Here is a 16886-nt window from a genome sequence, read left to right on the forward strand (position 1 = left end):
TTGGTTTTTTTTTTTTTTTTTTTTTTTTTTTTTTGGTTTTTGGGCCACACCCGTTTGACGCTCAGGGGTTACTCCAGGCTATGTGCTCAGAAATCGCCCCTGGCTTGGGGGGGACCATATGGGACGCCGGGGGATCGAACCGCGGTCCTTCCTTGGCTAGCGCTTGTAAGGCAGACACCTTACCTCCAGCGCCACCTACCCGGCCCAGCTTAGTTTTTTTTTTAAAAGATTAAAAAAGTCACAGAGTATCATGGACACTGAATTAAGGAACTAAAACTATATTTTATTTTATAGCTTTTGGGTGACACTCAGCAGTTATCAGACTTCCTCCTAGCTCTTCTCTGCATTCAAAAATCACTCCTGGGGCCTGGAGAGATAGCACAGCGGCGTTGGCCTTGCAAGCAGCCAATCCAGGACCAAAGGGGGTTGGTTCGAATCCCGGTGTCCCATATGGTTCCCTGTGCCTGCCAGGAGCTATTTCTGAGCAGATAGCCAGGAGTAAACCCTGAGCACTGCCGGGTGTGGCCCAAACCCTCCCCCCCCAAAAAAAAAAGTCACTCCTGGTGGCTTCAGAGGACATATGGGCTGCTGGGGATCAAACCCAGGTCAGCATGTGCAAGGCAACACCTACCCACTGTACTATTGCTCCAGCTTCATAAAACTATCTTAAAATTGAAATCTTTAACAAATGAATGATTTCAGAGAGCTTAATATTAGCTAGAATATAAAACAAAATGAAATTTTTCTTTAGCAGAAAAAGTGGGAAAGAGTTAATACCAAAACATTGAAAGGCATTATTATACTATAAATGAAGCATTATTGGAGCTAATGGGATCTATATCCTGTCAACCCCAGCACTACATATAGTCTCCTGAGCTTCACTAGGGTTCACTACTGAGCTCAAAACCAGGAATGGCTTTGAGCATATAGCCAGATGTGGCCCCCCCAGACCCAAAATAAATAAATAAAAAGATAGTTAAAATAACAATTTCCTACTGTGCTTAAAAGCAACTTGTTCTATTATAAAGCTGTCATTTTTCCAATTTCCAATTAACATGTTTTCTTGCCTTAAGTGAAGAAAGCATCAATTTAAAAGTACAACACCAGAACAAAATTTTTACAGCTCATTTACTATTATAGACTCATTAAATTTTGACCTAAAATAGATTTTGAGATTTTTGTCAATATAGCACTTTGAAAAAAATTAAACCCTCTACTCTATTTTTTTAGGGTGTCATTAAATAGAAAAGGCATTTCTGTTGCATAAAGATATCACACCTAAGATGATAACTAATACCAGCAATGAGTTTCGTTGTTATGGGGACCATCTAGAAGAAACCATTTATAAGCCAAAATTTTAAATTCCATAAAAGACTGCCTTTATGTCTGGCTTTACTTATAACTTGGATACATAGTAACCAGTTTATGTTTATTTTTAATGTATAACCCATCTGCTTTTCTAAAAAAAGGTACTGACTTCACTCTAAAAGAGTGTGAAATTTCTTTTCCATATAAAATTCTGATGCTATAGCAAACCAACCTGAAGGTTCAGCCTCACAAGTAGTCATGGAAACAGAAGTGCATCTTACATGCCCACATTGAGGCCAACATGGAGACCAGAAGTAGAAGGTTTATGTTTTGTTTTGTTGCTTGTTTTTGTTTTTGGGAGGAATGTCCATCCATCTGTACTCAAGAAATACTCCAGCTGGTGCTCAGGGAACCATCTGGAATGTTGGGGATCAAGCCCAGGCCAACCACAATCAAGACAAATGCCTACCCACTATACTATCACTCTGGCCCAAGAAGGCATATTTTTTGTTGTTTTTGCTTTTTTGTGCTTTTGTTTGTTTTTTTGGGGGGTATTTTGTGCCACATCTGGCAATGCTTATGGGTAACTACTGACTCTGAGCTCAGAAATTACTCCTGGCAGGCTCAGGGAATCATATAGAATGCCAGGGATCGAACCCGGGTCAACTGTGTGCAAGGCAAATGCCTTACTCCCCTGTGCTATAGCTCCAGCCCTGAAATAGATCATTTTGAATTCAGGAAGTCTGACTCTGCTGGGGGCTCTCATGCTTTTTGAAAAACAGCCTTTCAGTGTCACTTGGATCATTCTTGCATTGGGAACTGTCAGAAAGAGACTGCTCTGGCCTGTGAGGTTTTTTTCACTTCTGGACAATCCAGATTCAATATACCCACACATACATACCTACCAATCTGCTGTCTTTAAACTGTATGTCTTCTTGTATATATCCTTTGGTATTGGTCAGGAAAATATACGGATTTAGAGTAATAAATTGGAATATAATTGTACTTTAACTACACACAAATAAGTGATTTAACAGCTGCTGACTCCTTGTTTTATTTTTGTTGGAATTCTAAACAAAATTAAGCTAGGTTTCTTTTCCTTTAAACTTACCTGAAAATCATCAGCAAAATGGTTGAAATAGAAATCAGAAGAAGAATAATTCAAAGTGCTAAGTGGGAAGGGGTCCTGATGCCCAATTAGAAACATCTGCAGCATCAACTTACCAAACTTGGCATGGTAGACTCTGTGGAAGGATTGGAAGCAGACTGGTATTAAGAGAGACCCAGCAATTGTGTTAGAAATAAGAACACATGGGGTTGAAGAGATTGTACAGGTAGGACACTTGCCTCACAAATGGTCAACCCATGTTCAATCCCAGCATCCCATGTGGTCCCCTGAACACCATCAAGAGTAATTTCTGAGTAAACAGCCAGGAGTAATCTATGAGCATCACCAACTCTGGCCTAACAGACAAAAATTAAATAGAAATAAGAACACACTATCCACAAAAAGCCTGTCTCCAACTACGCTGTTCTGGGAACTCTACTCCAGCCAAACTAACCCACTTGTTATTCCATTAATACACTGCTCGGGGCTTCTGGCTTGCCCATCCATCTGTATTCCCTTTGAACCTATGAAACGTAAATCATGTGACTACCAAGACCAATTCTCACCTAAAACATAACTTCTACTAAAATGTTTTATTTTATTTCTATTGCTTACTTGAATATATATGCCTTCCAGAGTATTCAAGAATCTCTCTCTGCCACAAGTCCAATAATATTGGTAAAAGGAGGGACTCTGACACAATCTCTTATAACTTATCTATGTAAATTACTAATAGAGCAAATCAAAGAAGTAATGGAGAAAAAAATCATCTAGTTATATATTTTTTTCAATCAACCAATATCCCAATATCTAATGATGTTAAGGATAAACCTTTATACAGATCAAACCAAAGACATTAGAAAGACACAAGAGAACCAGAATTTTTCCCTATATCATACAGATAGATAATGAGAGCATAGGAGAACAATTTTAGAAAGCACCATTGAAATATAGAAATTCAATTAAAGGAGCACTGTTTAAAACAACAGCCTTAACAGTACTAGAGAATATAAAAGTTTTCTAAAAGTGACTGGAGATATTTTCTCCTTAAATTTTCTATGGACAGATTTCTGACAAGACATACACAATTAAATGTGATGCTTGGGGATGAAATAATCATTGCATTTAGAAAATTAGACATTTTCAAAGTGACTACTCTGGTAGTTTTGGACATTAACTTAGGAACTTTTCTTTAAAGTCATAATGAAATTGAATATCCAGATTTTAATATCCCATTTTATAGCCCAGAGTTAAAATTCTGTCAAGTTTTTTTTTAAAGTATGTTTTTTTGGAATTCCAACTGCTTACTGGACATGAACAAGTACCTTCAAAACAAGATCAAAGTTTAACGGATTGCCCATTCCATTCCCACATGTACAAAACAAAATTATAACTCTCCTTCACTCATATTTTCTATGTCAGTTCAAAGTGCCAGCAACCAGGCTCGTTCAAATCAGCAGCATCTGAGTTGGTCTTGGCTTCCTTCCTCATGTCAAAACCTAAATCCAACCATTTCCACAAGAAAAGAGTACCATGTAAAATAAAAAACATGAATTTAAAAGTTAAGGATTTCCCATTTATTATAAGATCCTTAGATAATATATTTAATCTTAGTAAGTCTCTTTTCCACTTTGCAATGGAAGACCATAAACTCTCTCTCAACACAACAAGGTAAGAAATTTCTTGAAAGGAATGGAGAGACAGTACAGCTAGTAGGTTATCTGCCTTGAGTGCAGCTGACTCATTTAGTTCCTTGCCCTATATGGGTTGACTTCTAAGCAGTGAGCCTGGAGTAAGCCCTGAACACTGTTAAGAGTGGTTCAAATCACCTGGACAATAACATTTATTTAAAATAAAACTAGGGCATGGGGTTTGGGGAGATCCCATGTGGAAGGCCTTCTCCCTAACTTGGGTGCGCTGGGAGCCTTGATAGGCCCCCAGCCAGCTGTCCCCTCTTCTGCCCCCGGCTTCCAGGCCTTCTGGAGGGGCAGCCCAGGTGGCCAGACAAGGTGGGTGTCAGGGGGTCCCTCCTGGATGGGGTCCCAAGCTTTCCCCGCCCTTCCCCCTGCACTAGGGTGGGAAGGGCACTGGGTGGAGGGCGAGCAGATCCTGGCTTCCAGCTCTCTCTCAATTCTCTCTTGAGCTGGAGACTAGCTCTAGCTGGCATGGGGTTTGGGAGACCCCATGTGGAAGGCCTTCTCCCTAACTTGGGTGCACTGGAAGCCTTAATAGGCCCCCAGCCGTCCCCTCTTCTGCCCCCGGCCTCCAGGTCTTCCCTGGGTTCCAGCCCAGGCGGCCAGAAATGGTGGGTCCTAACTTGGGGTGTGCTGAGATTTGCTCGGTTGCACTAACTTTGTCACTGTCAATTTCTGACAGAGTCTACATGTGGAAAACCGCGCGGGGGCGCTTAAGAGTTTTCTCTATCCTTATGTTTGGCCTATCTAGAATGTCCATTTTGTATTCTGCCCTTTTCCACACCCCTACAAATCTCATTTTTACTCCTTCACTCTCTCACTCTCCCAAACATCACTAACCCACATTACTCTTTTTAACTTCAGTACTGCACAATCCTAATCACAGACCAAAGCCGTGCATTGTGTGTAACAACCCCCAACTATTTCAAAAGACATAAAATGGACATGTATTTCTTTTGAATCTTTTATGTGTTTTTTCTCTGACAGCCGTAAGTCTTACTAAATATTCTCTTATACAGTGATGATTCTAACCACTTTTTATCTTCTCTTTGTGAGCTGTTCAATAAGGAATTTTGGTGAAAGAGTTCCTCAGTTTAATGCTGTTGATTGAACCATGTCATGAGGATTGTTGGACTTGTTCTTATGGCCCCCATATGCACCAATAACACCATGTGGCATTGTTCCTCTTTTGCATAGGCACATTAAAATGGGAAAATACTATACATACAAATAAGATCCTATTTAATAGAGATTGGAACACACAAATCTTGTAGTGCAAAAGGACCTTACACCCTGAACATTGACATAACGACCTGGCACAGGCCTCAGAAGAATGGGCATCCTCCATTCACCCCTGAACCAGGGAAGCCATCCATGAAACATCCAAGTTTGTCTATAACATCACCTGGAAGCAATCCTCTACCACAGAAGACCCTACTACGGCTCAGACATCGACCTGCTCAAAAGAGACTTCCCTTAACACTGAGAAGACTTAACAACAACAACAACAACAACCTATTTACAGGACAGGGCTCTCTGCATTGCCCTTTAATTGTGAGGTGAAACTAGAGGACGCTCCACATCCTGACTTCAATGTAGGATATGCAGATTCCAGGATCTTTAATACAGAAACATGATACCAACAACAGAGACTATGTGAAAAATAAAAGTGTGTTGGCACTACAGACAATGTCTTGGATTGGATGATCTAGCTTGCCTGGAGCCTAGGGTTGGTCTTATATCAGGAAACTTCAGGGGTAGGGTCTCTTTGTATTTAGGCCAAGGTTATTCCTTTTCATGCCCCTCATATTTTGGTGGGCCTATACAAACAACAATTGTCACTCTAACACCGTTTTTTACTGTGCTCCTTTGACTCTAATCCTTTAAAAAAAAAACAACTTTTGAGGTTAACTTAAACTAATGTGCATGTACATGGAAATGTAAAAAAATACTATGCCTCTAATGTCTAAGGAGTTACATAAGTTTTATGGCTTTAGATTGCCTTGTCTGCTGCTAAGAAATATTATAATGTATTACAATCTGGGAATTTGAGGGACAAAGTAATTGTACATGGATTCTGTTTTATTTATCTTAATGTTCTTTGGCTGAAAGTTCAGTTAAGATATCAGCAAGGGGACTTCTGAGAATTATGTTACGGGTGATTGTCCTTCCACTGTAACTTTACCTTGTCCTCTTTCTTTTCATCTTTGTTCTCATAATTAAAAATAAAAAATTAAAAAAATATTTTCAGAAAAAAAAGTGTTTTTTACACACTTTCTTAGGTCTCTGTTAAATCAGCCAATGACTTAATCCAATAAATGTTAATGCTACTGAATGCCAGATACAAAAATAAATTTCAAAATATCTGTCAAATAAAATAAAATAAAACTAACGGGGCCAGAGAGATAGCACAGTGGGTAGTGCATTTGCCTTGTGCATGTCCAACCCAGGATGGACCTGGATTCAATTCTCTGCATTCCAATATGTCTCCCATGCCTGCCAAGAGTAACCCCTGAGCACTGCTTGGTGTGGCCCCAAAACTGAAAATAAAATAAAATAATAAAATAAAATAAAACTAGCAAGTGCTGTGATACATTTCTATTACTCTATCTGAGACTCTGAAGATCTGAAAAGACTGATTAAAGATTATGAGGTAATGCAATTAGAGCAAAATTATCTCACTTTGCTTAATGCATGCTTTCCCATCCCAACTTACTTGGGTATTGTAAGCTTTGTAAAAGAATATATTCAACTTTTTAGAAATCAGATGCAAAATACATTTTTCGTGGAGTGTCATGAGGACTATAATTTTCTATCATATACACCCCAAAAATATGCTAGTTAAATCCTTTCTTCTCCTGCAAATCAGTTTTATTGTGCAAGCATCAATTTCCTAACCTCTCTTGTTCTTATCTCTTCTGGATTATGGTCCATCCCTTCCAATCACTCATCTATTCTTCCACATCTGCTCATCTCCAATCGGATTTCTTTCTAAACATAAATGTAAACACCACTTTCTAGGTTTAAAGAACAAGATTCTTAGCAAGCACATATCCTCAGTTTGGTCCCAAATCTTTTTCTAGTTTCCTGACACACCTTTCCCACTTCGAGCCATTTCTGCACAGCCCCAGAGGCAATATTCACACTATTTCTCAAGATCACAGTAGTTCATTTCTCCCAGTTATGAAAAATGTGGTTTTCAACAGCTCTTGTGTTTGCACATGTCACTCCATTGATCTGTAAAAGCCACCCCACACCCGTCCCTTTCTCCCTCTGGTGAGCAATTTATCCTTCGAAGCCAACCCAAATGTCACTTCTACTATGAGGTATTCCAGAATAAGTTAGTCACTTGACTGGATCCCTCTTGCACTTTGTTCTCCACTCTGTCGTGGAGAGCTATTAAAACTCGGGACAAAAATGAAAAGACATAAACAGTGATTTAGAAATTACTAATTTCTTCAGCTTCTTTCACCAAAAGCAATTTTGCTGCATACTTTTTTTTTTACAAAACACACACATTGAGAACAAATGCCTGACATAATCAAATAAATTCATAAGCCATTAGATTCATCCAAATGAATCAGACCCTGTTACATTTGGAAATACCTGACAGTGTCTTGAAAACTTCTAAATGTCAAAGGAGTTTCAGAAAGCAGCCAAAAACTTTTAAGACTCTCAAGTTTCCAAAATATAATTTCTAAATTGTCATGGTCTTTTCTTCCTACGTGTGCAAAAATTTTAAGATTCAATAGGGAAATAAACTTTGGTTTCAAAAATTAACTTTGAAATTGAGAAATAAAAGCATATGCTATTGCCAGGCTCTGGGTCACAATAACAATCACTACCATTCACTAGGGGCTTCGAGCCACAACTCCTCTAAGCACTCCCCAGAGATTCCTGCATTTAAATCCTACAAGGAACCAATGAAGGAACACCCAGTATTGGTCCTTTACAGATAAAAAATGTTGATAAAATCAGTTAAATAAGTCCAGCTACATATTATCAAGTAAAAACTCAAACCCAAATCTCCTGATCCCGACCCAGGCACATTCTGTAAGTGATAATTGCACCTCAAAACTAGAAAAGTACTTCAAAACTAGGCTGACTGAATAACCTGTCAAAAGCAAAGAACGCAAGATTTATTAGCTCAGATTGTCAAGATCAAAGGAAAAGTTTTCTTTGTCAGGGGGATTAGCAGGAGACATCACAGTGGCAAAACGGAGATAGTGTTTTCATTTTTATTAGAAATGATTAAATTTACTTGAAAGTATTATAGATAGAGATTTTATATATGAATATGTAGACTGACAACTGTAAATACAATTTAAGGATGATCAGTTCTAGGAAAAAAATTAGTCCAAAATATCACAAAATCAAGAAAGGAGAAAAATATTCTAATTCATGTCAGAACTGCTAAGATAGTAACTAGATTTGGAAGTATTGGAAATATTAAAACAAGAATGTTGGTTTTGTCTTTATGGGCTCTGTATGTGTGTGTGTGTGTGTGTGTGTGTGTGTGTGTGTGTGTGTGTGTGTGTGTGTGTGCGCACTATATGTGAACTGAGTCCAGGATACTGCATAAAAATCAAAGTTTTCCAGGATACTGCATAAAAATCAAAGTTTTGGGATAAAAATCAAAGTTTTCCAGGATACTGCATAAAAATCAAAGTTTTGGGACCCGGAGAGATAGCACAGCAGCGTTTGCCTTGCAAGCAGCCGATCCAGGACCAAAGGTGGTTGGTTCTCCAGGACCAAAGGTGGTTGGTTCGAATCCCGGTGTCCCATATGGTCTCCCGTGCCTGCCAGGAGCTATTTCTGAGCAGATAGCCAGGAGTAACTCCTGAGCACCGCCGGGTGTGGCCCAAAAACCAAAAAAAAAAAAAAAAAAAATCAAAGTTTTGTAAATGTAGTTCTATTTTCTTCAATTCTTCCTACTCCTCTTGTTAAGGAGTACTGTACAGTTATTAACTCTAAACCAAAATTGTGATACTTTTACTAAGTTTCCTGATAACACATGAACTCCTATACCATAGCTAACATCTGAATTAACTTTCTAAACACAATTAACTTTCATACAGAATCCCGGCATCCCATATGGTCCCCCGGGTCTGTCAGGAGTGATTTCTGAGCATAGAGCCAGGAGTGACCCTTGAGCGTGCTGCTGGGTGTGACCACCCCCCAAAAAAAAAAAAAAGAAAAAAAATAAATAAAAGTGCATCTTCAATATAGGGGCAACAAAATAGCTCCACAGGTTCAAGTAGCGTCACACAACTAATTGCTCCCAGCACTATGCCACTGGTCCTTGGATGGTATGGCCTCTCGGGCCCTAAGCACTGCATGGGAGACCCTCCCAGAAAGGAGTCACTGAATCAGAGAAATCCAATGGAACAAAAGTTACTGCAGTATCTTATGGAAATTTAGTCATTCATAAACACTCCAAGCTGACCGATATTTTCCATTTCTGTGATGACTTACTTGAAATATCTGGTATTGATTTTTCACAAGAATGAACAGGATCAGGGGGAAAAAAAACACAGCATGCTGTATTTGTAGAAGTACAAAACTCAATATTAAGTATCAAATTTAATCATAAAAGTATGTGATTCAAAATAATGTTTTAGAAAAGAAGAAATATTTGATATACAAACAATATCCAAAAAGCCAGCCAACCTCAGTTCTATTGTTCTATTTCAGAGAATGAACATCTATTTGTGAGAGTTGATAATATATCACATACTATTATGAATACAGAGAACAAGTCACCTTCATACCTCATCTAGGGAACTCCCAGGAGTAAAGACAGTACAGTAAGAAGAGAAGGGCAATGAATTCAACAGAGGACAATTAAGAAGTGCTTTGGGCTTACATAAGAGACATTAAACTGGTCAGAGCTTCCTTGGGTAAGAAAGATACAAGATAAAATCTCAAGAGTGAATCAGAATTCAAGTAGGCAAACTAGGGGAGATATCACCTACCATAAATTGCCAGATTAAAGCTACTTAAGATTTGAAAGAAGGGCTGGAGATGACCACAAATACTGAGTAAGACATAGCTTCCTTCAAGGTCCCAGAACTCAGTTTCCCAGGATGCTGAGCAACAAACTCAACTGTCAATCACCTTTGGAGACTTCCTCTCCTGAAGAAAACTATGGGGCCATCATACCTCCTCTTCCAGGGGCTTTCTTCATGTCAGTGAATCTCAAAACCTGGGCAACCGACACTGGTGTTAAGACTGGTACTGGAACATAGTTTGCCTAAAACTCAACTGTGAATAACTTTGTAAATCAAAGTATTCATTAAAAAAAAAAAGTAAAATTGAAACAGTGAATAAAAACCTGTCTCCAAGACCTAATTTGGGACAATTCTGAAGGCCTCCTCAGATCCAAAGCTTCTCTTAGGGTAATGGAAGATAGTCTGGAAGACTCCACTGGAGTCTAAACTGTTCCTCTATATAACCCAAGATCTTTTCTCTTCCTTCTCACTGACTTTGTCCAATAAGTATCTTGTTTGGAAATCTGATTTCCAACTTAGAGATCTAGATAAGTTCAAATAAGATTAAAATTTGGCTCATTCAGGACCACCACTAAAGTTCTGCCTTGAATTTAACAAACATGTGCAAAATCGCTGATTAGATCCTGCATGATGAACCAAGAAAGACATGAGAACACAAAAAATTAAAGTATATTAAGGGGAAAAAATATCACCCACTATTAAGTTTCTTCCTACAACTTGAGACCTGCTGATCAGAGTGCTCTTCAAGCCTTTTATAAAAAGGATTCATCTTGGACTTCTGATGTCCTGAGTTTATAGTTCATTTTGTAAACTAAAGCCAGGAAACCCTAGGGAATATATGGCTATTGTTATATGCAACAACCTTAGATCAAAATACAAGAAACATAGAACAGTGTTCATTTAAAATGTTATATAAGGGTCAGAAGAGATAGGACAGCAGGTAGGGTTCTTGCCTTGCATGCAGCTGACCTAAGTTCAATAACAGGCATCTCTTTTGGTCCTCTGAGCACTACTGCAAGTAATTCCTGAGTGTAGAGTTAGATGTAATCTCTAAGCATTGCCATGTGTTACCAAAAGACCTTTTGTAAAAAGTCCTATATGGTATCATAAGAACCTAAGGATAAAATGTATCCATTTCCATGTGTCCTGGTAGTTATTTTCTGGTGGAAACTTACCCAAAAATAGAAAAGCCACTGAAACGAATGTTTTCTTTTCATCTTAAATAAGATTTAAAATGTTTTAATATTTTATGGAACATAAAAAGTCACGTAAGTAAAATTTATTGAAATTTCTCTTTGATGCCAGCATTTGGTACTTTCAGCAAATGTCTTTGGGCCTCCATTTCTTGATTTAAAATGTATCTAAAACATGTCAGTAAATTAGTCATTATTCTGCCAGAAAAAAGTTATTCAACGTGACTTGCAGACTCACTTTAAGTATAGTCTGACTTCTAGATTCATCCAATCAAGAGGCAATGACTTTTTAACTTACACCTGATCCTTGAACACAGATTTGAATTGTCCTGACCCATTTACCCATAATCTTCTTGTAAACAGTCAATGAAATCTATGGAGCAGATACAACACTCTATCTGTATTTCCTCTTATTTTTACTTGCATACCCTTTCTGTAGTTTACTTATTACTATAAGTATATATTACAATATCATTTATATGTTTATACATTATATATAATAGCATTATATATAAAATGTTATATAATATGTACTTATATAAATTTATAGATTTATAATAAAATTATCATATTATGTTAAAACTTTATATATTGTAATATATAATTTTATGATATAAGTATTTAATATATAAAATATAATGTTATATAAATTATAAAATATAAAAATTTATTATGATTATTTATTATTATTTATGGTACACACAAAATACGTTAATTGTTTATTTTGCTAGTAAGGCAGACTATTAGAAACAGTCAATAGTAGACTATTAGTCAAGTTTGGGTGTTACTGAAAATTGCATATTCATCTTCATCTGCACTGGATGGAATATCAATCATTCGTTTCATGTTTTTCAAGGGTTCAACAGCGTCTACTTACTCAATCCAGCAACTGTCTGAATCAACAGATGCAGAGGATTGGAGAGAAGAGCAAGAAAGTTGACCTGCCAATAGGGGGCACTAGAAGTCAGGTGGGAAGAGAGGAAGGAACTGGGGAAGAAACTGAAAGGTGGAGATATCTGAGCAATAGAAATAATCTCTTGGGAATATTTTTCAGACAGTCCTTTAAGAATTTGTATTGCAACAGGCAAGAGGAGATTATGGAGAAGCTTGGAGGCACCAAGGAGGGTCCTCAGGATTCAGTATCTAACAGAGAAATATTAAAAAAGTAAACAAACTTAACTCTGAGTTTACATTTAGCCAGGTAACAAGTGAAACAAGTACCTAGGAGAAATTTAATTTCACTCTGTTACTTAATGTACAAAGAGCACAAGTTGGGACACTCAGTGGAATTCCATGAATTTCATTGCAATAATTGACTTTTGATATTCTTCATTATCTAACTTCACTATGAAACTCTGAGTGGCTAACAGAGCATGGGGCTTTAAGACAAAAATAAAGAAAAATATCCATTTGAATAACATTACCAATTTATTGGTGAGATTTCCAATCATGACATGGTGGATACGCCTGCTTAGCAGGGGGGCTATGATCTAACACCAAAACTTGGGATATAGCAGGCACTTAAAAATGTTAACTTTGGGGGCTGGAGCAATAGCACGGTGGTAGAGCATTTGCCTTGCATACAGCCGACCTGAGACAGACACAGGTTTGATTTCCCGGCATCCCACCGGATTCTCCGAGCCTGCCAGAAGCAATTTCTGAGTGCAGAACCACGAGTAACCCTTGGCGCATAGCCAGGTGTGGCCCCACCAAATGTTAACTTTGAGAAGACAGGAGAAATAGTTTACCTTGCATGTGACTGACTCCAGTTTGATCCCCAGCACTGTATTTAGCTCCCCCAAAAAACTACCAAATGATAGCCAAAAGCACAGAATCAGGAATAAGCCCTGAGCATTGCTGGTTGTGGCACCAAATTAACTGTTATTACAATTTTTTTCTTCTTTTTTCTTTTGAAATCACATGTGTTGATGCTCAGGGTTTTACTTGTGACTTTGTGCTTAGAAACCACTCCTGTGGTTTTCTGAGAACCACATGATCCTTACCCCATATTACTTACTATCGTTCTGGCCCTAATTTTATATCTTTTATGCTGCTACAGTGAGTATATCTGGTAAGCACATGCAACACTGCATGTAGGTGAGTATTCCCAGTAAGACAAGAAAAACATCTCCTGGTTGCAGTCCACCAAAGCAAGCATCCATAAAAAGAATATACTTGAGGGGCCAGTGAGGTGGTGCTAGAGGTAAGGTGTCTGCCTTGCAAGCGCTAGCCAAGGAAGGACCGAGGTTCGATCCCCAGGCGTCCCATATGGTCTCCCCAAGCCGGGAAAATTTCTAAGCACTTAGCCAGGAGTAACCCCTGAGCATCAAACGGGTGTAGCCAAAAAAAAAAAAAAAAAGAAGAAAAGAATATACATGATCATACTACTGTCAAAGCATGTTCAAAAGAAAATACTTCATAAACATTTTTATTTGCTATGGCATGAAAGAAATAGCAAGGTGATTTCCTTCTCCTTAAGAAAAGATAACTAGTCAAACACACCCAGAAATCCTGGCATGCGGAGTGTTCTGAGCCCAGCCGTGTCTCTGTATTTTTGGATGCATAGGGAGGAATTTCTCACCCCACCTCCCCCCAGGGCCCAATTAACCAGGCGTGGCCCTGAAGACCAGCCTGGTGTGTGGGGGATCTTGGTCCCCTGACTTGAGGGACAAAGTAATTACATGGATTCTGTCTTATTTATCCTAATGTTCTTTGGCTGAAAATTCAAAGTTAAGATATCAGCAAGGGGACTTCTGAGACTTATGTTATGGTTGATTGTCCTTCCACTGTAACTTTACCTTGTCCTCTTTCTTTGCATCCTTGTACTCATAATTAAAAATAAAAAAATTTAAAAAAAAAAGAAAAGATAACTATAGGGGCTGGAGCAGTGGCACAGTAGTAGGGCATTTGCCTTGCACACGGCTGACCCAGGACAAACCTCGGTTCGATTCCCTGGCATCCCATATGGTCCCCTGAGCTAAGAGTGATTTCTGAGCGCATAGCCAGGAGTAACCCCTGAGTGTCACCTGGTATGGCCCAAAAACAAAAAAAAAAAAAGGAGAACTATATCTCAATACTATTTGTCACTGGATATCTTCAGAGAAGTCACTGTGATTCATTTCCTAGTATGCACTAGTGGCAGTTGGCGAGGGAATGAAAACTCAGCCCCTAAGAGCTGTTTGACTGACGGTTCTAGAAACCGAATCCGCTTGCAGCTGTGAAATGCCATGGAGCTGTTTTCGTTTTGGGGTACTACACACCACAAAGTAACCCACCTTCCCATTATGAACAACCTTCACATGGTTTCACGTTTCGACAAAGAAAACAATTTCTGGATGGGTCGAAAGGTCATGCCGGGAACTTCAGCACACACGCTGGCAAGCAAAGTCTCTTGAAAAATAAATGTTTCGATGAAAAAGTGAATCGTTTTCCTCTTTGCTGAGAATTTTAAATTTTACTTTTCTCAGCTAATATAAAGTTACCACCAATTTCCTGAAAATCCAAACAATTCTGAAACCCCAAAATTATGATGACAAAGAATGCTTTCCAAATTCACTTCAGCATCAAGTTCAATGAAGAAAAATTGCTCGCGATTCCCAAAATCATAATTATTCCTCAGTCGATTCACTTATACAGTAAGCAGAAGCAATTTATTTATCAAGTCCATATGGGCCACTGGAAATGTTAGCAATTGTGTTTAAAACAAAAATAATTCAACTAGGTCAGCATTTTAGGAATTTATAGCCAAAGACCACAGTCCAACATGCCAGAAAAATCTCATTCTAACCAGAAAGCATTTCCAAACTTTCCCAGAATGAACATTTTTTTTTATCAGAATGATCACAGATTCGAGAGTTTTATTAAACACTGAAATTGGAAGAAAATAAGTTAAAGTCCTTGCCAAAGTGACAAGCACACACACACACAAACAAACACATACACACACACGAACACAAACACAGTTACAGATAACCAGAGGAAAGCAGACAGAAGAGTAAACAGATCTCTTGTCACCTGTTAAAATTGTATTCTTGTGCCAGAGTGATGACTTAGCGGTGGGGCATTTGCCTTGCATGTGGCCTACCCAGGAAGGACCCTGGTTTGATCCCTGGCATCCCATATGGTCCCCCAAACCTGCCAGGAGCAATTTCTGAGTGGAGAGCCAAGAGTAACTCCTGAGCACCACAGGGTGTAGCCCAATAAATAAATAAGTAAATAAATAAAAAATGCATAATTTTTTTTAAAACAACCTATTTTTGGGGGGAGTCCAGAGATAGTACAATGGGTAAAGTGCTTGCCTTTTGTCTTGCATGTAGCAAATCCAGGTTCAAACCCTGGCAACCTATTTGGCCCCATGATCATCACCTGGAGTTAATGATTCTGTGCCAGTAATTATCCCTGAACACTGTTGCATATCACACACACACACACACACACACACACACACACACGCATGCACGCACACCTTATTAATTTAGTCCAGATCCTTCTACCAATTCCTGACAATCCTCGAACTTTTCCTAGGGACATTAGAATATGTAGTTTATACTATCTAAGACAGGGGTCCTCAAACTTTTTAAACAGGGAGCCAGTTCACTGTCCCTCAGACCATTGGAGGGTCTGACTCTAGTAAAAACAAACCTTATGAACAAATTCTTATGCACACTGCATAGATCTTATTTTGCAATGAAGAAACAAAACAGATACAAATACAATATGTGGCCCACGGGCCATAGTTTGAGGACCACTGATCTAAGATATACCATATTTTTCTCTCTATAAGACGCACATAGTTTTTGATGTTCTTTTCCTCTGCACTCAGGCTTCAGCTCCAGGCGGCATTTGCTCCATAAGATGCACTTTTGAGGGGGGAAAGCATGTCTTATGGTACAAAAAAAATATGGCAAATCAAATCCCCTAAGTAGTATTTACCACTTAGATTCTCATTTTATAGACACGGAATCGAAAGCTGTACAGTGATGTCACTGACCACTATATTTTTTTCACAGCTCCCAAAACAGCTGATCCTGAAGCCCAAGAGATGCAATTCTGGATTAATTCATCAGGTTGCTGAGAGTGTCTTAAGTAGCAAGCGCAATTAATTACTACAATTGGAGCAATACAGAGAAGACAAACATGGTCCTTTACAAGGATGAAAGGCACATTTTATGAACTGTCCCATATTTTACATCAGTAAAAATAAACATGCTCCAAATGAGCACCCGATATTAGAGTGAAAATTATTTATACTGAAAAATATTACTGACCTTTGGAACCACAAAGGGCCCCTTACATACTTTCTAGCCCAGAGTTCTGCTTTCGGAGATTAATTCAGCCAACATTCATGGCTCCTGGCTGATTACATCTGGGAAGCCACAACCCACATGTACTTAGCCACCTGGCGTATTATTCAGCTTCAGCTAGACTGTGGAAGGAATCAGATCACAATGAGAAAGGCTCCAATGTCTGCTACAGTGAGTCACCAGCAGAGGCCTGGTGACTAAAAATGTCACAGTGCCAAGGCTATTCCAGGTGAGACCTGGTCCCACCAACACCAAGGTCAAGTAGAAAT

General features: G+C 38.6%; 1 protein-coding gene and 1 non-coding gene across 2 annotated transcripts in view; one reads left to right on the top strand and one right to left on the bottom strand.

The window, feature by feature from the left end:
• The window catches only part of BICC1 (BicC family RNA binding protein 1), a 309226-nt gene that overhangs the window by 91040 nt on the left and 201300 nt on the right, over positions 1–16886 (bottom strand). The window lies entirely within an intron of this gene.
• On the top strand, positions 16399–16502 carry LOC125995498 (U6 spliceosomal RNA). Its single transcript, XR_007491012.1, has one exon. It is a non-coding gene; the product is annotated as a U6 spliceosomal RNA (small nuclear RNA).

The sequence above is a fragment of the Suncus etruscus genome, chromosome 17 (assembly GCF_024139225.1).
Source record: "Suncus etruscus isolate mSunEtr1 chromosome 17, mSunEtr1.pri.cur, whole genome shotgun sequence".
Taxonomy (NCBI): Eukaryota; Metazoa; Chordata; class Mammalia; order Eulipotyphla; family Soricidae; genus Suncus; species Suncus etruscus.